We start from the raw sequence: 22,945 nt of genomic DNA, 5'->3' as shown, positions 1-22,945 counted from the left end.
TAGACATTTTTCATAGTAAAAAAGTCAAGCTTTCTTTTGAGACTATTTAAAAAAAATCGTAGATGCCTAAATTGCGAAAAAATTTAAATAAACAATTGATTTTTGAAAAAATTGTTTCAACAATTTTTTTGGTTATAAATAATAAAATAGGATGAAAGCGTGTAAAAAGCACTTTCCGAAACCCTCATTAAAATTTTAAATCTCGTAATTAGAAAGGAAGTTACAGGCGTTTGAAACTACCCCTGCAGGCATTGGGGTTGAAAATTCAACCCCCCCTCACTTGGGGAGGGTTGGTAATCCTGGTCTATAAGTTTGTGGATTAACTACTGTTGGGTAGGCGAACATATTCCCAGAATTTACAGACAATCGAAAAACATGACTTGTTGAGTTGGGGCAGTTGAGGAATAATGCCCCAAATATACATTTTCAAACGAAAAATTTAATTTCCAACTAAAAAAAATATTATTTTAACAACAACAAATTTTTTTAGATATAAGAATTTTTAACCAAAAACTTTAATTTTTGAATAAAACAAAGTTAATTTTAAACAACGAAATTCAAACTTTTATACAAAAGTTTGGAAAAAAACTAAAAATTTGTAGAAGTATTTCAAGAAAATATTATATACAGTAATATTAAATTGTTTAAACAACTATTTCTATTAACATTATTAGGTAGTACCTCGCACTAATTGAGGAGTTCTGGACAAGAAGGCTACAGGCACTCGAGAACGAGTACAAGTATTGTCCAGGCTGTGACGTCAGGCATCAAAAGTGAAATTCGAAAATTGAAAAAATCCAAAATATATTTTGATTGCTCTTGAAAAATGAACCTGAGTCTCCATTTACAGTTTCTCTCTCGGGCTGCAAATTTTCCAGTAAATAAACAAAAACTGACTTTTTTTTAAATTGAAAAACCATGTTTTTTCACATTCAACTCGCCGTAAGCAATTCGTTTATCAACTAATTAACAAGTTTCTTTTTGAGTTTTGTTCGTGACACTCTAGCGGAGGCTACAGTGTCCAAAAAAGGGTCTAAAGTTAATTTCTAATGTTTTTTTTTAATCCGAATGAAAAACCACGTTTTTAGACTTTCACATTAAAAAAGTGAGCGAGGAAGTTTGAGCTACGACAAATTTCAAGCGATCGAATTTTCCGCCAATGTATTGGCCAACTTTTTGGAAAATCTCAATTCGATTTGATTTTTAGTTCCATAATTACAGCGAGTTTATAACGAGCTCGCGACGCGACATCACAGGATTTTTCAGGGGACGCCGCCGGAAACCTGACTAGTGCGAGCGAGTGGACAAAACAAATGATGGGCAAGGACGATGCTTCAGGCTTCAGGCGGCGTCCCCTGAAGAAGCCTTTGGTGTCGCGTCGCGAGCTCGTAATAAACTCGCTGTAATTATGGAACTAAAAATCAAATCGAATTGAGATTTTCCAAAAAGTTGGCCAATACATTTGCGGAAAATTCTTTCGCTTAAAGTTTGTCGTAGCTCAAACTTCCTCGCTCATTTTTTTAATGTGAAAGTCTAAAAACGTGGTTTTTCATTCGGATTAAAAAAAAAACATTAGAAATAAACTTTAGATCCTTTTTGAACAATATGGCCTCCGCTAGAGTGTCACGAATAAAACTCAAAAAGAAACTTGTTAATTAGTTGATAAACGAATTACTTACGGCGAGTTGTATGTGAAAAAACATGGTTTTTTCAATTAAAAAAAAGTCAGTTTTTATTTATTTACTGGAAAATTTGCAACCCGAGAGAAAAACTGTAAATGGAGACTCAGGTTCATTTTTCAAGAGAAATCAATATATATTTTTGGTTTTTTCAAATTTCGAATTTCACTTTTGATGCCTGACGTCACAGCCTGGACAATACTTTTACTCGTTCGCGAGAGCCTGTCGCCTTCTTGTGCAGAACTCCTCAATTTTAAATTGGGCAAAAAGTGGAACATTTTTTAAATTTATTAAATTTGATAAATTTCTTTCCAAGGTGCACCACTTCTTCCATTGCTGGAGGACCCTAACAACATGTATAACTCACCCACACATGCAAATATGCCTGTCAAAACATTTCGCTATAATGAGACATTCAAGGACTTAAGATTCGAAGTGAATGGTTTCCGGTTAGAGAAATTGGATGCAAGTAAAGAATTGGTAGCAAGGGAGAATATCGTCTTTGGGTGGCTCGACCATGAAGGTTTTGTTCAACCACTGTATGATGATTTTGGAAATCAGATTGTGATGGAGTGTGAAAGAGGCCACAAAAGCGCGCTAATGATGACAACGAATGAACTGAAGGTATATGGAGTGACCCATAAAATTTCCGAGTTGCATGAACAAGATGTAATTAGTGCACTCATGGCTCTTCGCATCCCCACTACAGCTGAACCCAGCAACCGCACCCCAATCTCACGTCGAAGCCGTAAATTTAAACCTCCACGTCAATAACTGTATCGGGTTTTTACATTCTCATCAGAGAAGGTATTAGATTTGTGTAAAATTTGACCCCCCTCCCCCCTCATTTTTTGTCAAATGTCCACGTTTTGAGACCCTCTGAATCCGAAAAACAGGTTTTAACGAATGTATCTGTCTGTCTGTGAACACGATAACTTTTGAAAAAATCAATCTATTAGATTGCCCCTTGGTTCACTCGTTTAGTGTCCTAAACTAAAGGTCAAGTTCGCTAGCCAGCCATTTTGGATGAAAATTCAAAAAGTGGGCTCATTTTGAATATTTTTGGGACCAATTTTTTAACAATTCAAAAATTCTCTGTACCGTTATTCATAGTATTGAAAAATTTAAGAATTTATTATAATAACTTTTTTTTTGAATTAAAAATTACTAGAGTTATAGCATTTTCAGAATTCAAAAAAAAAAAAAACTAAAATGAACAATTTAAGCCAAACAATGCATGATAAGAAAAAAAGTCTAGAGGAGAAAAACGTTGCTTTTTGAAAGCCCTAGAAGATTACGATAACAACTTTTTCAATTTCACCAAAAAGTTGAAAATTACAAATTTATTGTACAAAAAAATTTTGAAACCAAATTTTTTCAAGATGTAAAAATTCTATGCACGGTTGTTCTTCTGACTTTTTTCTATAAAAAGAAAATTGTCAGACTTAGAGCATTTTCAAAATCCAAAAAAACAAAATAAATGAACATTTTAAGCCAAACAACGCATGATACGAAAAAAAGTCTGGAAAAGGAAAACGTTGCTTTTTGAAAGACCTACAAGATTATGATAACAACTTTTTCAATTTCACCAAAAACTTGAAAATTACAAATTTATTGTACAAAAAAATTTTGAAAACACATTTTTTCAAGATGTAAAAATTCTATGCACGGTTGTTCATAGTACTTCAAAAGTTAAAGAATTTATCCTTCCGACTTTTTTCTATAAAAAGAAAGTTGTCAGAGTTTGAGAATTTTCAAAATAAAAAAAAATGAACATTTTAAGCCAAACAACGCATGATATTAAAAAAATGTCAGAATAAGAAAAACTTTGTTTTTTGAAAGACCTACAAGATTATGATAACAACTTTTTTAATTTGGTCGAAAGGTTGAAAATTCCAAATTTGATCGAACCAAAAATTTTTGAAACCACATTTTTTCAAGATTTAAAAATTCTATGTGTTGTTCATAGTACTCAGAAACTCAAATAATTTATCCCCATGACTTTTTTCTATAAAAAGCAAATTATCAGAGTTAGAGCATTTTCAAAATCCAAAAAAACAAACTAAAATGAACATTTTAAGCCAAACAATGCATGATATGGAAAAAAGTCAAGAGAAGAAAAACTTTGCTTTTTGAAAGCCCTACAAGATTATAAAAACAACTTTTTTAATTTGGTACAAATTTTGAACATTCCAAATTTGATCGTACCAAAAATAATGAAAAATCCAAAAATTCCATTTTTTGGTCAAACTATGCAAGATACGAAAAAAATGAAAGAGCTCAAATTGCGCGCTCTGGAATTTGTTTGGAAAAACGACACAACGTAAGAACTTAAATTACCAGAAAAAAGTTGTTAACCTAAAAAAATTTGTAAATTTATTATTAATCATTTTTTGATAGGAAGAGTAGATTTTCTTTTAATAGTAAAAAATAAGATTAAGAATTAAAAAATTAACTTTTTGGAAAAAGTTCAGAAAATACGAAAGAGGACATAGGCTCCTATATAGGACCCTATATAGGTTTCTGTATTAGTACCCTATGCAGATGTGCAGTAGTTTTTATTTAATCGTAAAAAACAACCTTAAAAATAAGAAAAATGATAAAAACAAGGAAATAAGAATTAGTATGATTCAATTTTTATGCATATTATGAATAGTAATCATATAAATTTATTGAAATGATACATGTTTCAGAGCAGCTTAGAATACAATTTAAAACAAAATAAGAAACAAATACAAAAATAAGCATGATAAATACGATTTCCTTCTTATTTTGCAATTTTTTAATAAGTAATTCCAGGCAGAGTTACATAAAAAATGTATTATAATTTATATAAAAGTGTTGTGTATAATGTGGAAAAGTTGACATGTTGGACAAAATTGAATGCGAAACACGAGATACGTGATGAAAATGTGTTAGTTAAAGCCAAAAGAGCTTTAACAAAAGAGAATTCAAAATCACAAAAAACAGTTATCGGTCCGTCCACCTTTGATTTTAAAAGGTCTGTGACCGAATGCGGAAGGAATGTAAAGACCAAGCGCGGAGTGCGATTGCCATCAGTCGCGTGCCGTAGGTGCTCTCAAACTCTCGAGCTAAGCTCTTTTAACGAAAGAGAATTCACAATCACAAAATTACGGTGGTGGGTGTTTTGAGTCTTAATTTAAAAATATTTCCGCAAAAATGATTCTCAATGTGTACAGTACACTCAACTTCCGTAATAAGAACGGTTTTGGGCATGACCTTGATCCTAAGTAGTTTCTGTTAGATTTTGACCCATGACGCAACTTGACGCAACTTGACGCAACTAACGCGCTGAGAGTGCGGCCCTTATGGTCACAATGCGGAGGCCTTTAATTCTCGGAATCGCCTAAATCGGGGGTTCTTATATCGGGACTTAAGTGAAGTAATATGTGATCATTATTGAGGCTGGTCGAAACAGACTAGAATTTTAATTCTGTAATATTTTTGATGTGCAATATTTCATAAAGGGAATAAAATAATTTCAGATTAAAATTCAGTAATTTATTTCAACCTAAACATGTTTCGTCTCAAAAAGACGACTTTTTTCAAAACACTTAAGTTTTTCACCTTAAAAGCTTAATTTCGAACAAAAAGTTCATTTTTAGACAAGAAAGAAGAATGATTGGCAAAATATATAAATTTTTGGCCGAAAAATATGATTTGTTAACAAAATAAATTAATTTTCAAGATGCTAATTTAATTTTCAACAAAAACAACAAAATGGTTTAATTTTTCATTTATAACGATAACTTGGAGCAAAAACTGCATAATTAAATTTTCAGATAAATAATTATTTTTTTTAAACAACAAAAAATAAATTTTCAACAAAATTTTTGAAATTTTAAAACAGGTAAATCTTTTAAAATAGTACATTTTTAACGAATTAGTTCAATTTTTCACCTAATCCTTCAATTTTCAACTAAATGGATGAATTTTCAACGAAAAAGAGTGAAGGTTTTACAAAATAAATAAATTTTCAAGATACTTATTAAATTCTCAAAAAATTGGAATTGTTCTTAATGGCGGAATTCTCAAACTACACAAAGTTGAAAATTTCACCAAAGTTTTACAAGAAAAAAAAATGTTCAGAAACAAAAAATAGAAATAACTAATAAAATTGTTTAAATTCAAATAAAGGGTTGATTTTTCTTTTAACGAAGTTTTTAACGATGTATTGTAAGTTTTACCCCAATAGTTGAATTTTCTACTAATAAAGATCAATTTTCGATTAAACAAGATGACTTTTAAATAAAATAATGGAACTTTGAATATAATTATTGAAATTTTCAACAAAATAATTTAATTTATAATCAAGTAGTTGAATTTTTAACTGAAAAATATCAGTTTTAAAGTTAAAATGCAATAGGTAAATTTCTTTTAAAGAAAGAAAAACGAATTTTCAACCAGTTGACTTTAAACAAAATAATTTTAACAAAATAGTTGAATTATCAATTTAAAAAAATGAATTTTTAAACAAAGGGATACATTTTAAACTCGAAGAATGATTTTATGTACCAAAGAGACGAATTTAAACAAAAATATAAATTTTCAATCAAGAAATGTATATTCCAATTTGAAAAAAAGATTATTTACAACGAAAAGAAAACTGTAAATAAAATTGTTCAATTTTTAACTGAAAAAATAAATTTTCAAACAAATAGATGAATTATGAACTGAAATGATGAGTTTTTTAGGCAGCAAAGACAAATTTAAGCAAAAATAAAAGAATTTTTAACGAAAAAATTTAATTTTTGAATAAATCAAAAGTTATTTCTAATAACGAAAAACGAATTTTTGAACAAATTTTGTTACAAAAGTTTTGCAAAAAACTGAAATTTTTTAGAATAATTCTAAGAAAGTATTATTCACAATATTAATAAATTATTGCTTTGATCATAAATTATCATTCGATATCGAGAAAGATAATTCTCCTAGCTACAAAAGTCATTTAGCAAGCATCATTCTTGCAATGTACAAAATCTGGACAAAATCTATAAATTTTGACAGAAAAATATGATTTATAACAAAATGAATTAATTTTCAAGATGCTAATTAAATTTTCAACAAAACAGTGAAATTTTTAATCAAATTAATGAATTTAAAATTAATAAAATTGTATCAAAGTCTTCCATATTCTTTTCCCACAAATTAAAAATTTTTCAAACCTAAAATTATTTTTTTTTAATAAAACATAAACCATTCAATGTTTTCTCAGAAATATTTTAAAAAATTGAATCTCCTCACGCTATTAAACAATTATTTACCATTTGAATTCCTTATGATGAATTAAATTGATTTATTTAGAAAATTCGATATACAAAAATTCCAAAGTAAAATTTCAAATTTCAAAAAGACTGACCACAATAGTTGAATTTTCTTCTCAAATGGATAAATTTTCGATTATAGTTTGATTTTCTGTTAAGAAAAGTGAAATTTTAAAGATAGAAAAAAATTTTCGACCAGAACGGACGAATGTTTATCAAAATTGTTGCATCCTCAATCAAAAAAAGAAATTTTGAACAAACAGTAAATAGAAATAGTTTAATTTTCAACATAAAAAGGATAAATTTAACTAAAATTAAATAAATCAATTTTACGATCAAAAAAATTGCTTAAAAAAAATTTTGTTTTTTACAAAGTTGTTTAATTTCTACCAAATAGATGAAACTCTCAAAACCATTAATTTTTCATGAAGTAGTTTAAATTTTACCCCATTAGTTGAATTTTCAACCAAAAAAGAAGAATTTTTAACAAAATAAATTAATTGAAAAAATATTAATTAAATTTATAAGAAAATATTGTTAAATTTTTAAATCAAATAGCAGAATTTAAAGCTACAAAGTTGAATTTTCTACAAAAGGGTTAATTAAAAATAAATATACATGAAGATTTTACATTTTCAATCTGTTTTTTTTTTACGATTAAAAGAATATCTATCCTGTATGTCTCGAAATTATTCATAAAAAAATGTGTCGATCCTTTCTGGGTGAACAACTTTTGTCTTTTTTCATACCTTGTGTCTTTTTCCAATCTTGTTGAACGTCTTACTGAATGAAAAATTCGTCCTGTGGGTTGAAAATTCATCCTTCTTAGTTAAAAATAAACTTTTCTGTCGAAAATTTAATCATTTTGTTGAAGATTCAATTATTTTGTTGAAAATTAATACTTTTGGTCAAAAATTTAAATCTTTTGCTGAACAGTCGTGTTTTTGATGAAAATTTATTATTTCTGATAGAAAATTCATTTTATTTCGATAAAAATGAACCAGTTTCCGGAAAATTTGTGTGAATTTTCATCTAAATTTCACTTTTTAGATTTAAATACAACTTTTTGCCTTAATATCAAAGTTTTTTAAAAAAATTAAGTAATTGGCAAAAAATTGATCTTTTTTGTTGAAAATAGAACTTATTTTATGAAAATTCATCTCTTTTGTTAAAAACTTATTTTTTGGTTTACAGTTTAACTAGTTGTTTTTAAATGCAACTTTTCGTTGAAAAATTCAAGTTTCTTATAAAAAATTTTCCTTTTGGCTTAAAAATTAGAGTATTCGGTTGAAAATATTTTATTTTGGTTAAAATGCTTTATTTGATCTTTTTCAAAAATTCAATTTTTTAGGCCTAACGTTCAAACTTTTTGTTAAACTTTAATTGTCTTGTTGAAAATGGATGTCTTTTGCTTGAAAGTTGAACTATTTAATTGCAAACGCAATTATTTGGCAAATAATAATTTTTTTTTTAAATAAAATTTATCGCTGATTACAAAATTAAGTTTTTCTTTAGAAAATTATCTTTTCCGTTTCCAAACTAAAATCTTTTCTAATGAATTCTCTTTTTTAGCTAGCAAATTAAAATTAAATTTAGCTAGAAAATTAAAATTTGTAAAAAAATTATGTTGGTTGAAAATTCAATTATCTAGTTAAAAACTGAATATATTTTGATTTGATATATAAGGAGTTTTAAGTAATTAATTTTGAATTCAGTATGGCACCTAAAATATTGAAAAATATTTATTCCTCTATTATTCCCCTAGTTAAAAAAACGAAAATCTAATAAATATAAAAATAAATAATATAAATATAAATATAAAAAATAATATAAACACAAAAAAAATTTTGCTTGAGAAAATTTTACACTGTAAAATTGGTAAAAGTTTAAAAATCATTTTCTCTGACGTCAAATAAACTAATGACTTTGTTATTAATCTTATCACGAGTGTGAATACACCAGTTTCTTCTGATTGTTTAAAGATGATAAGCAATATCGTCGAGATTCCCGAATGATTTTCGCAGTCAGTTTACAAAAGACAAGGTTTTCTCATACCAGTAACCTGTTATACGTTCAAGACCTTCGCTCTGCTAGTAATGAACTCGGGGTACAGAGTGGACGTCGAACTTCAAATGCTATCTACTTGTCTGGGGAATGGCTTTAATCATCTGGAAGGCACACTTTTTACAATAAATTTTAGTAAAGAAGTTAAAAATCTCATATTCACAAAAATAAAAAAAGTGGCCCATGAGGGGATCGAACCCGCGACCTTCGCGTTATTAGCACGACGCTCTAACCAACTGAGCTAATGGGCCAGATGTTTGAAAGGTCTGGAAATGGGAAGACAAAGCAAGGGCAATTTTTGTGGGACTTTTGTTAAAGTATTGGTGCATTTCAACAACTTCTGAAAGTGTGCATTTGTGTAATCATCATTTTCAAACAAATAAATTTAAAAAAAATATCTTGAATAATTCGTTTATAACTCCTTTTCTTAATTCTGGATTAGTGATTATAATATAATAATATATATTTTTGAATTTAGAAGATTAATTTTAGAACGAACAAGAAACGGATTTTCACAAAAATTCAAAATTTTTTTAAAAAGTTAATTTTTTAGCTAAAAAACATTCATTTCCAATCAAAGGAAAACGAATTAAAAAATAATTAAACAAAAAGGGATGATTTTTTAACCAAAATGATAAATCATTAAAAACAAAACAAAATTTTAAACAAGATATTTCAACTTTCACCCAATTGGCTGTATTTTAAAAAGAAATAAAAAATGTATTTTTCGCCAATAGGAATTATTTTCCACCAAATAGTCGAATTTGTAATTTAAAAAAAAATTTTAAGAAAGAGATTAATTTTCAATTGAAATAATAAATCACAAAAAGAATTTTTTAAACAAAACCTTTTAAGTTTCAAACAAGTAGATACAATTTTTAACAAAAGAAACTGATTTTCTGCTAAAAAGATGTTAATTTTGCTATAAAAATAACGAATTTTCAATAAAATACGGGAATTTTATAAAATGTAGAGATAAATTTTTAACTGAAATAATGAATTTTTAAGTAGTTGATGTTTCAACCAAAAAACTTTAATCTTTGATAAAAAAGATTTCAGATTAACCAAAATGAAGAATTTTCAACCAAAAAAATGGAATATTTAATTTTAATTAGTTACATTTTCAGCCAACAAAATTAGATGAATTTTAATGGAAAAAAAATTAAAATTTAAGGAAGCAGTTTCACCAAAGAGTTAAATTTTTAATATAACGATAAATGCTTAAGAAAGAAGTAATAGTTTATATTTCAACGAAAAACATTAATTATATTTCAATTAAAAGGATTAAAATTTAACAAAAATAATAGTTTAATTCCAAAAATGGTATAGTTATACTTTTAATCAAAAAAATTAATTTTCAACCAGAGACGAGTTTTTAGGTAAAAAGGTGAAACTCGGATAAAAAACATGAAATTTTAATAAAGTAGTTCAACTTTTAACCAAGTATTTAATTCGAAACAAAACAATAAATTCTTATGGAAAAATGTAATAGTTGATATTTGAACTAAAAAAGTGCAAATTTTTAATAAAAGAAAAGATTCGAATTTAATCAGAATAATGAATTTTCATCCAAAAATAGAGTTTCAAATTTAAAAAAATGAATCTAACCAAAATAAAAAACTATTCTGTAAGAAATGTTTCTTTTTGCTTAGGAACTGAATTTGGAAATTGATTTTTTTAGTGAAAATTAATATTTTCTAATAAAAAATTATATTTGAAGTTAAACTCTTTTGCAATAAAATTTTTTTAAGACTCATCTTTTCTGTTTAAAAATTTACCTGTTTGGCTGAAAATGTAACTGTTTTTAGGGGGAAATTAGTTTTTTTTTGGTTATGAATTAATTTTGAAATTTGATACTTTTTATTAAAAATTAATACTTTTATAGAAAATTGTAGTTTATAGTGGGAAAATCAATTTTTTTTTAATACGTCTTTTTTATCGAAAATTAATTTTCTTGGTTGAGAATTCTATAATTTGGTTGAAAATAAAACTATTAGGTTAAAAATAAATTTTTTGTTGAAAATGTAATATTATTGATTTAAATTGAACTATTTTTGTGTTGAAAATTCAACCGGTTTGTAGATAATTCGTTCTTTTCCTCTAAAATTTTTTTTTTTTTTTGTAGAATATTAATCTTCTTGATGAAAAATGCACATTTTTTTATTAAAAACTTAATTATTCGGGGAAAAGTTAATATTTTTTAGTTGAAAATTTACCTTTTTCATTTCAAAATTCAACTAATTGGTTGAAAGTTGAACTAGTTAGGTAAAAAGGCACATTTTTTAAGATTCACCCCCTTATTTTGTTTAAAAATTAATTTTTTTATCTATAAATTACACTTTTTCCTTTTTGGTTAGATATTTATTTTTTATAAGTTGCAAATTTAACTATATAAATAATAATTAATTATTTACAATAATTGATAATAATTTGTAAAGATTAAAATTAATTTGATTATTTTTTTAATGAATGTCTTTGGGACATTCTTCCATAAAACCAGTATTTATCCACACACTCAACAAAATAATTTTTACAAAAAAGACGCACAATAGCAATTTAGAAAAAATATTTAAAATATTTTTAAGATTCATCATTGTAGCCGAAAATTTATCTCTTTTATTGAAAATGTTACTATTCTGTTGTAAATTCGTTTTGTTTTGGTTAAAAATTAATTTTTTAAAATAACAATTCCATTTTTGGTTGAAATTTGATATTTTTTATTGAAATTGGATTTTTTTTCTAGTTGCAAATTCATTTGTTTTGTTACAAATTTGTCTTTTTTATCGCAAAATTATTCTTTTTTGCTGAAAATTCATCCTTTTGGATTAAAAATGCAACTGTTTGTGTCTGAATTAACTTTTTTGTTAAAAATTAAACTATTTTTATGAAAATGTATTCTTTTGGTAAAAAATTAATTTTGTTATTAAAAAATCCTATTTTCGAGTTTAAAATCAACCGATTTGTAAATTCTTGGTATTTTTGGTTTTAAAATTGAACAATTTTTTTGAAAAATAATATACTTTGTTGAAAAATCTATATTTTTGGTAGAGCATTACTCTTCTTGCTGAAAAATTAATCTTTTCCTTCAAAAAAAATATTCATTAAAAAATTAATCTTTATTAGTTGAAAAGTCAACTACTTGGTTAAAATTTGAACTAAATTTTGAAGAAATTATGTTTTTTAAAGATTCACTTCCTTGATTGGAAATTTAACTATTGCATTAAAAAAAAATAATCTCCTGGGTTAAAAAATCACTTTTGTGATAAACTTTTTTGTTAAATTTTTTATTTGGTTTCATAAATAATGTTTTAATTAACAATGTAACTTTTTCATTGTGGATTTAAATTAAATATTTTTATTGAAAATTGTTCTTTTCTACTTGAAAATTCATATGTTTTATTAAAAATTCATTTTTTTTTGTCAAAAATTATTCTGGTTGAAAAAAAAATTCATTCTCTTTGGTCTAAACTGCAAATTATTGGGTCTAAATTAATCTTGTTTCGTTAAGAATTCAACAAATTGTTTGGGAAATCAATTATTCGATTAAAAATTAACCTTTCATTAAATATTCATATTTTTGGTTTAAATTTAGCTAACTGGTTCAAAATTAAATTTTTCTGTTAAAAATAATATTTTTGGGTTAACAATTTAACCGCTTTGTGGTTAATTCGACTTTTGGGTTTAAAATTCGCCAATTTGTTGAAAAATCTGTCCTTTCCTGAAAATTCGTGTTTTTTGGTATAACATTAATCCTCTTGCTGGAAAATTGATTTTTCACGTAAAAAAAAACTATTTTTCAAAAGATGAAAATTTTAGAGCTTGAATAATCTGGTTTTTCTAGGAATTCAATGATTTGGTATAAAATTAAATTATTTGAATGAAAATTAACTTTTTGGTTAAAAAATAATATTTACGTGTTAAAAAGGTAACCGTTTTGTAAATAATTTGTTTTGCTAGCTTTAAAATTCAACTATTTTGTTGCAAGTTCATCTTTTTCTTTGAAAATATAATTATTTTTTTAAAAATTCTTTTTTTTTTATTCTTGAAAATTCAAATACTTGGTTAAAAGTAGAACTCTATTTTTGAAAATTCATTTTTTTACGATTTGTCACATTAGTTGAAAATTCTACTTTGTTTTTGGAAATATAACTATTTTGTTGAAAATCCTTTTCTTTCTTGGTACAAATTTAATTTTTCCACCAACAATGTAACTATTCTATTTTTAATTAAGAGCTAATATTTTATATTGAAAATTGATCTTTTCTAGTTGAAAATTCATTCTTCTTGGTTAAAAATGCTCATATGAAATTTAATATTTTCAATTAAAAATTTTAATATTGAGTTCAGGATTCAACTAGTTTTTTGGAAAAAATTATTTGAATCTGTTAAATTTTAAAAGAAAATGTACAATACAAAGATTAGAATAAAGTTGTTAAGTGAAATTATTTCTAGGGTTAAATACCAGCAATGTTGCATCTGAATAAAACAAATTGAGACCTGTTTTCAAGAATTACTTTAGTAAATTGCAATGCTATATCTGGCGAGTCCAAAGTGCAAATCATGATCTGTTTTCCATTAAGAAAATTGCAAATGTTCAATAACACAAATATCTGAATCGGAATTCATTTTAAATTTATTGTCTGCTACTACAAATGATGCAGTGATTTGTTTTCAAGAATTTTGAAATCATACTTAGTAATTTCAAATCGAAAGCTTTCGAAATATAAAAGAAAAAATATATATAGAACAATTTTGAAATAAGAACTTTCCAAATCAAACAATTTCAGATCAGATAAGATTTTGAAAATAGAAAAAAATATTACGAATGGGATGAAACACAATTTTAATTTTAATGTGTTATTTTTTTGTTCGAATGACATTTTTTCTTTAATTTAAAAAATTTGTCTTTGTTTTAGAGTTATTCTTAGTTAAATGAAAAAATTACGTTAAAATGCCTTGCTCAATTCTTCTTGAAGTTTTTTCCATAATTAATTTTGTTTTGTTTGAACATTTTACTATTTTTTGAAAATTTAACTGTTTTGTTAAACTTTCTTCCTTTTGGTTAAGAAATTCGATCTTTTACTTCAAAATTAAAATTATTGTAGTAAAATCGTCTTTTTTTGTGGAAATTGCAAATTTGTTGTTAAAGTGTATGTTTGCAAATACAACTACTTAATTAAAATTTGATTTTTATTTGGTAGAGAAATCGAACTGCTATTTTTAAACATTTGTCTTTTTATTTTTAAATTTGATTTTTTAATTAAAAATTCAAGTTTTTATTAGAAATTTATATTTTTTGATAGAAAATTTACATTTCTGGGATATAACTTATTTGCAGAAAATTTCCTTAAATTCATCTATTTGGTTGGAAATTAACAATTTTTAATTCGATAATATTTTGACAAAAATGACAATATTCCTTACAAAATGACAGAAAATTAAACATGTATAATTTCTTAATAAATAATTTAAAAATCAAATAATTTATAATTTTAAATCTTTGAAACTAAAAATTGTTTAATAAAAGCTCAAATTTCGAATAACAAATACTATAAAATTTCTAACTTTTAAATTTAAATAATTCTTCATTCGGAGCGATTACTTTGACAATTTGACTTTGAAAACGAAATAAATTTTTTTATAGTTAAACCTTCTGAAATTTGAAAATTTTAAATTATGGAATTCAAAAAATATTTTAACATTAAAATTGTTGAGACGAACTTTCCAATAATTAGAATATAAATACAACATTGTTTTCACCTTTCAAAAAGTAAACATTTTGTAATTATAGAATTTAAAAATTAAATTATATAGAAAAAGTTTAAAACAGAAAGCGATTGTAAATTCAGGACTTAATATACAAATTTCGAATTCTAAAATTATAAGCGTTCAAAATTAACGAAATTATTCATTTGCTGAGGTATTAATTTTAGATTTTTGTTTTTTGTGTATCTATATTTTCAACACAATTATTAACTTTTTAATTTCAAATTTCAAAACTGTCTTATTTTGTAGGCTAGAATTTGAGAAAATGTCCTAATTTTTCATTCTTGTGAATTTATTCTAAAGAAATTTAATCCAAATTCTTTATGTTTACAAATCCTTCAAACTTAAAATTGTGCAACTATCAAGTTTTTAAATTTAATATTGGACTATTTTAAGGAATTAAGAAACCCAGACAATTATACACGTTTCAAATTAAAAACAAAAAATTTAAATCTAAAATTAATTAATTTTTAACTAATAATGACTTCAATATGAAAATGTTCAATATTAAAAAATGTTGATAGCCTTGAAAATTAAACTATTTTAGAATTGCGCATTTGAAACTATAATTTTTAATTTAAATGATAAAAATTGTATTGGTTATCCACTTCAAAATGACCATATATTAAGAAATATTGTCAATTAAGTTAATTAAGATTTATTTGTAAATATTTATTAATTACTTATACTTAAATCAAATGGCCAATAATTGGTGGGGGGGGGGGGGGCATCATTGTACTTCTTACTATGGTAATACAAATGATGCAGAAATTTGTTTTCAAACACTTTCCTCCTGGTTAGAAAATTCGATCTTTTGCTTGAAAATTCCGATTTGTTGGTTGAAAAATCCTGTTTTTCGATTGATATCGCAAACCTTTTTTTTGTTAACACTTAATTAATTTTGTTTGAAAATTCAATCACTTAATTGAAATTTTATCTTTATAGTTCAAAAATTCATTTTTTTTTAATGTTTGCTTTTTCGGATTGAAAATTTATTCAAATGGAATGAAAAGGAATTAAACCTGTTTTTAAATAAATACGTTTAAAATTGAATAATTTTCAATTGAAATTCTTTGAAGCCGAATTTATTTATCAGAAATGGATTAATATTTTATTATTTCTTGTGCTAAGCATTCAAATCTGCAATTTTGAATAATTAATGCTTTCAAAATTTTAACATTCAAATTTAAATAATCTTAAATCCAGAGCGATTTTTCAATTTAAAAAATTTTACTTTAAAAAATCAATTTCTAGAATTCTAGAATTTTAAATTCTTATTATATTAAAAATATATAATTTAAAGATTAATATTGATTAGACAAAGATTTTAGATCAGAATAGAAATTCACCGCCATTTTCGCCCTTCAAAGCGTAAACATTTTTTAATTGTAAATTTTTAAAATTAAATTATAAAAAAAAGTTTAAAATAGAAAGTGGTTTTAAAATAAAAAATATTCAAAATGGAAAACGCCTACTACGGTATGTGGAAAATTAAAAAAATTCGAACTTCAATTATAACAGAAAAAAATTGTATTCACCAAGAATAGAGATATTAAAACTTTTTATACTTAAAGCCTTTTAATTTTTAAGTATTTCAAGTTAATTGAAATTCTTTAAGAAATACAAATTTTCCAGTTGTTAATTATACCTTTTTTCAAATTGAAAAATGGAACATTTAGCACTCAATATAAAAATTCCAAACTCAAAAATTCTAATGACACAAAATTAAAGAAATTATTTATTGACTGAGGTACTAATTTTGGATCGTTTAATATTAGCGTATATTTATTTTTAACATCATTTTCATCTTTTTTATTTCAAATTGCAAAATCTTTTCATTATAAACATTCAGCACTCAATATAAAAATACCCAACTCAAAAATTCTAATGACACAAAATTAAAGAAATTATTTATTGACTGAGGTATTAATTTTGGATCGTTTAATTTTAGTGTATATTTATTTTTAACAGCATTTTATTTATTTTAACATCATTATAACATCATTATTATTATTTATTTAAAATTGCAAAATATTTTCATTTTAAAGGTTAGAATTTGAGAAATTGTCCCAATTTTGTATTGTTTTGAATTTATTCTAAAGACATTTAATTAAAAATTCTGTATGTTTAAAAATCCTTTAAACTTAAAACTTTGCAACTATAAAGTTTTCCAATTCAATATTGTACATTTTTAAAGAATTTCAAAACCTTAGAAATTATATTCGCTTCAAATTAAAAACAAAAATTTTAATCTAAAATTAATTAATTTAAAACTATGAATGACTTTAATATGAAATTTAGTAATTTAAAAAAATGAAATTTCCTCAAAAACCATATATTAAGGAATATTGACAATTGAATAAATTAAGTTTTATTTGTGAATATTTATTAATCCAGCAGATTTAAAGCAAATGTCCAGTAATGGGGGGGGGGGGGTGAGCAATAAATTTACTCACTGCCCTGGTTATTTAAAAAAAATTTCGTTGGCTTTTTCAGTTAATTATTATGCGGTCGAGCATATTTGAATATTTTTACATAGACTTCATTTGAATGGGAATTTTATAAATCAGTGTTTCACAATATTCCATAAGCCGAAAATTAAAATTGATCAATTTATTGCATAGTTTCTCAATTTCTCACCATTCATTGCGAAGAAAGGTCAATTTTTTTAACATTTGTGATCCGATTCCTACTTTACCAACATTTTTTTGTAAATCATGCCAATTCTTGATGTGATGAGAAATGAAACTGAGAGTTTGGAAAAATAAAGAACAGTTACTAAGAAACGTTTTTGTACTAACGAATTTTTACAATCACAGAAAAAAAAATTATTTTTTGAAATTTTGTTTGTTTTCAGTAGTAAACATTTTTTTGTAAATAAAAGTTCCTTAAGTCCTTTTCGATATTTTCCTAAAACTTTCAGCTTCATATCTCATCTCGTGTAGAATTGATATAATCCACAAAAAATGTCGGTAAAGTAGGAATCGGATAAATATCACATAACTTTTTATTACTAGATTAGACCACCATACAGTATATAGTGAACCTACAGCAGATAATCATTAATTATAACGAAAAAATGTGAGTTAAATAATTACTTTCAATTTTAGCATATTTAAAACTGTAGTGTCTTAGCTATTAATTAAATCAATTTCATAATTATCTCTGTTTTATCATTACATACTTTAGTATCTTAAATTAATGATTATCTACTGTCGATTCATTATCAACTGTGAGGTGTCCCCCTACATTATCTTTAGGCGATAAGTTAACCTGTCCTAAATGAACATGAAAATAATGTAGTGGCGCCATCTGTAGGATAAAAATTTAAATAAAAAAATTATTTTTGATTAAAAATGGTTAATCTATTACCAGTATCGTATTAACAAATTTGTTTGATAGACTCCATATTAGGGTGGTTCTAAAATGTATGAGAAATTTTTTTTCTTCAAATTTCTATTTTGATGCATATCGCACGGAAATTTATTAAAATTCACACAAAAATAAATTGATTTTTTTGCTTTGAAAAACAATTATATTTAGAGGTGGCGCCAGTCCCATGAAATTTAAAACGTATTACTCATAAGGTAATAAATGTTTTTGTAAATTTTACCAATTTTCAAATTATTAATATTTTTCAATAATATCACCTCCCCCCATAAGTATTTTATAGGGTCTCAAAAAACCCCAAAAGTGAAAAATGGGTTTCAGGAGTCTTTGTTGCTAATTCTGATTTTTGGCGGTTTTTTTAAAATGCAGATTGTTTCAAATACAGAAAATACTACTTTGTATTGTTAAGTTAGTCGTGGCAAAAGTTAGAAATCTGAAGGAATGGTTTTTCTATGATTTTAGGAAACAAAATATTATAACTGATAATGTTTCAAATAAAAAACATCATTTCTTATAAAATATATTAAAATTCACAAAAAAAAACATTAATTTCAATCATTTTTTTGCAATGGAATTTTTTCTGACTGGCGCTTCTTACCAAATTTAAATGAATGAATAATAATTTAATAATTAATCATTTTAACATATAAATGAGGGCTTATTTTCTTGCGCGAAAACATTCTCTACAATTCTACGATTTACAATTTTGAAAGTAAATTTTGCATTTTTGCATTTTGCATTATGTTTTAAGATTACTTAGTTATTTTTTATATTGGAAACAGTATATTTGTAGAGAATGTTTTCCCAGAAAAAATAAGCCGTCATTTTCTATCAAAAATAATGTTTTTAATTTAAAATGACATCAGTTATAATATTTGGATTTAAAAATCATAGGAAACCTATTTTTTCAGATATCTAACTTTTGGCACGACAGCTACCTAAAGTAGATGTTGAAATAAATTTTTTAAAGAATTTATTATTGTTTTTAGAAATTTTCTATTAGGAATTTTTAAGGATTTAAAAAAGTTTAGAGATTTAAAAAAAATGCTAACGAATGTAAAAATATTTCTAAATTTTTACGGATTTCAAAAGAATTTCATAGAATTTTAAAACGGTGCCGGGATCTTAATGACATTTAAACTATTTCACAGAATTCTAACGAAACTCTAGAAAACTTTAGAAAAAAGATGAAATTTCAAGGACTTTCTAGAGATTTTGAAAGGTTTCAGGGATTTCAGAGATTTCATAGGATTTTACTTCATTTAAGAGATTATGATAGGATTAAAAAATAAATGAAAGGATTTCAAGGGATTTTGACAGATTTTAAGAGATTTTAATGAATTAAAAAAGAATAACGAGTATTCGAGGCTTTTTTAAAGAATCTTAACCGATTTTAAGGTTTCTTTAAGGATGTCAATGCTTTTTAAAGCTTCTCACCATATTCAAGACATTTTTAGGATTTCAAAAAATATACTAAGATAAAGGGATTTTTACGGATTTCATAGTATTTTATGGAATTTAAAAAGAATGACGTGTTTCCAAACATTGTTAGAGAATCTGAACAGATTTTAAGGGTTCTTAAAGGATTTCAATACTGTTTAAAGATTTTCGCCATATTTAAGAGATTGTTAGGATTTCAAAGGAAGTCATAAGTTTTCAAGAGATTTTTAAAGTTTGCAAATTATTGCATAGGATTTAAAAAGAATGACGAATGTTCCAGGATTTTTTAGAGGCTCTTAATATATTTCAGATATTGTCAAAGGATTTCAATGCTTTTGAAAGCTTTTTGTCATATTTAAGAGATTATTAGGATTTCAATCGAAGTTATAGAATTTTACGGGATTTCTACGAATTTGAATAGATTTGATGGAAATTAAAAAGAATGAAGAGTTTTACAGCATTTTTAAAAAGATCTTAACTGTTTTCAAAGGTTCTTAAAATATTTAAACTTAAAAGAAAGTTTTTACCATATTTATAAGGATTTCAAAATAAATACTAATAACAAAAAGATTTTTACGGATTTCAAGGAGATTTCCAATTGAAAAAAAATTACGAGCTTGCCAGCCATTTTTAGAGGATATTAACATATTTAAAAGGTTCTTGTAGGATTGTTTGATTTTTAAATCTTTTAGATCGTGGGTTTCCAGAGGATTAAAAAAATTATAAGATTTCAAGCTAAAATGGAAAAGAATGTCAAGTTTTTCAGCAAATTTGTTTTCCAGGAAATTTGTTTTCCAGCAAATTTGAGAAAATATTAACAGCTGTCAAAAGTTCTTAAAAGATTTAAATTAAAAAAAAAACTTTTTATTAAATTTATGAGGATTTCAGAAGAAATAATAATAACAAAGGGATTTTTATGGATTCGAGGGGATTTTTCGGAATTGAAAAAGAATGAAGAGCCTTCCATCAATTTTTAGAGCATTGCAACAGATTTCAAGGGTTCTTAAAGGATTTTAACTCTTTTAAAGTTTAAAAAAAAGAGATTCATAGGATCTTAATAGAAATTACAAGATAATAATGGATTTTATTAAATTAAACTCAAAAAAGTTATTTTTCCCCATTTTTTTTTGCGAGTTTGAAATAAATTGGGGGATCGTTGCCCTCTAAAAAAAGGGTTTTTGAGCCACCCTAATGTATGTACATTAATATGTCCATTTTAATCGAAGAAAAAAATCCCCGGTTAGTTCCCGGGTGTTTCTCAGTTCGCAAACCTTTTTCACGGTCAATAAAATAAAAAAATCAGAACTCTTGGTCTAAGATTTTTTCCATTTAGAGTGATAAAAAACAAACTAAAAATTAAAGCATTCAAATTGGAACTCTTGAATTTTAAACTTTTAAATTGACGTTTTAAAATTTTTTAATTAAAAAACTTTGTAATCGAATGCTGAATAATGTACACGTACAAAATGGAAAGTAGTAACACTTTTCAATTAAACAAGTTTAAATGAAGTGCAGATATTCTGTAAATTAAAATTTCTTTTAAAATTGATAAATTAGAGACTTCACGTATTCAAATTCAATTAATTAATTAATCGAGTTATCATTTTCAATGCTCTAAATTAAAGAATCAATCATTGAACTTCAAAATGTTCAAAATTTTAAGTAATTTTAAGCTCGAAACATTAAAAATTAAAGAATTACGTTTTTTTGAAGTGAATAATTCGTGAATTAAAAGATAAAATATTTTCATTGCAGCTAAAATATCCTTAAAAAGCTTTGAAACTTGATTTCAAAATTTAACGGATAGGAAGGGATTTTATCAAATTTAAAGGGAATATCGAGTTGTACAGACATTTTTAGGGAGTCTAGACATGTTTCAAGGATTATAAAAGGATTTCAATGTCTCTACAAGTTTTTTTATGTTTAAGAGATTTATGGGATATAAAAAGTAATTATCAGATTTTAAGGGATTTTTACGGATTTTTAGCGATTTGCTGGAATTTAAAATGAATGAGGAGTTTTCCAAAAATGATGAAAGAATCTCAACAGATTTGAATGATTCTGAAAGGATTTCAAAGCTTGAAAGTTTTTTTTTTTTAAATTTGAGAGATTTATAGGATTTTGAAAGCAGTTATAAGATTTGAAGAAATTTTTACTTATTTTAAGGAATTTTGTGGAATTTGAAAAGAATAACGAATTCTCGAGGCAGTTTTAGAGAATTTCAACAGACTTTAAGGGCTTTTAAAGCATTTTAATGGTGTTTAAAGCTTTTTGCCACATTTCAGAAAATAACAGGATTTTAAAAGAAATTAAAGGATTTTAGAAAATTTAAAAAGAATGCAAAGTTTTTAATGATTTTTAGAGGATCTGCACATATTTCAAGGGTTCGGAAAGGGTTTTAATATTTCCGCAGGTATTTTTCTCATATTTCAGAGATTTGCAGGATTTGAAAAAGAATGATGAGATTTCATGGGATTTTCAAAATATTTATTTTCAATTTTGTTTGAAGCTTTTAGAGAATTGAGGGAGATTTTAAGACATTTCAAGTAGTTTTAGCAGATTTCATGGGTTTTCAGACGACTTCAAAAGGAATGATAAGATTTCAAGGGATTTTTACGGATTTTAAGGGATCTTATGAAATTGAAAAAGAATGTTGAGTTTTCCAGAAATGTTTAGATAATCTCAACAGATTTTAAGGTTCTAGAAGGATTTCAATGTTTTTAAATGTTTTTTGCCATATTTCAGAGATTTGCATGATTTAAAAAGAAATAATAAGATTTCAAGGGATTTTAGAAAATTAAAAAAGAATGTAAAGTTTTTTATGATTTTTCAGAGAATCTAAACAGATTTCAAGGGTTCGAAAAAAATGACGAGTTTTCCGGAAATTTTTAAAGGTTCTCAACAGATTTCAAGATTCTTGAAAGATTGCAATGTTTTTTAAACTATTCGCCATATTTGAGAGATTTATGTGATTTTAAAACAAATTTTGAGATTTCAAAGGATTTTAGGAATTTTAAAAAGAATATCAAGTTTTTCAGGATTTTTTCAGAGGATCTGAACAGATATCAAGGGTTCAAAAAGGATTTCAATATTTTTCTTACACTTAAGAAATTTAAAGGATTTCAAAAGGAATTAGAAAATTTCAAGGGATTTTTATAGAATTTATGGAACTAAAAAAAAAGATGAGTTTTCAAACCATTTTTTAGGGGATCTCAACATATTTAAAAGGTTTTTGAAAATTTAAATGCTTTTTAGAGATTTCAGGGCATTTAAAAAGATTTAAAGGGATTTAAAGGAGTCCTAGAAAATTTCATGGATTTG

The 22,945-nt window shown here is 25.2% G+C and overlaps 1 non-coding gene across 1 annotated transcript; it reads right to left on the bottom strand.

The window, feature by feature from the left end:
• Positions 1-9,205: 9,205 nt before the first annotated feature.
• Positions 9,206-9,279, bottom strand: Trnai-aau. Its single transcript has one exon. It is a non-coding gene; the product is annotated as a tRNA-Ile (tRNA).
• Positions 9,280-22,945: the final 13,666 nt, after the last annotated feature.

This window comes from Belonocnema kinseyi, chromosome 6, assembly GCF_010883055.1.
Source record: "Belonocnema kinseyi isolate 2016_QV_RU_SX_M_011 chromosome 6, B_treatae_v1, whole genome shotgun sequence".
Taxonomy (NCBI): Eukaryota; Metazoa; Arthropoda; class Insecta; order Hymenoptera; family Cynipidae; genus Belonocnema; species Belonocnema kinseyi.
Note: the sequence above shows the minus strand (reverse complement) of the source record. Positions and strands in the feature narration are given on the sequence as shown.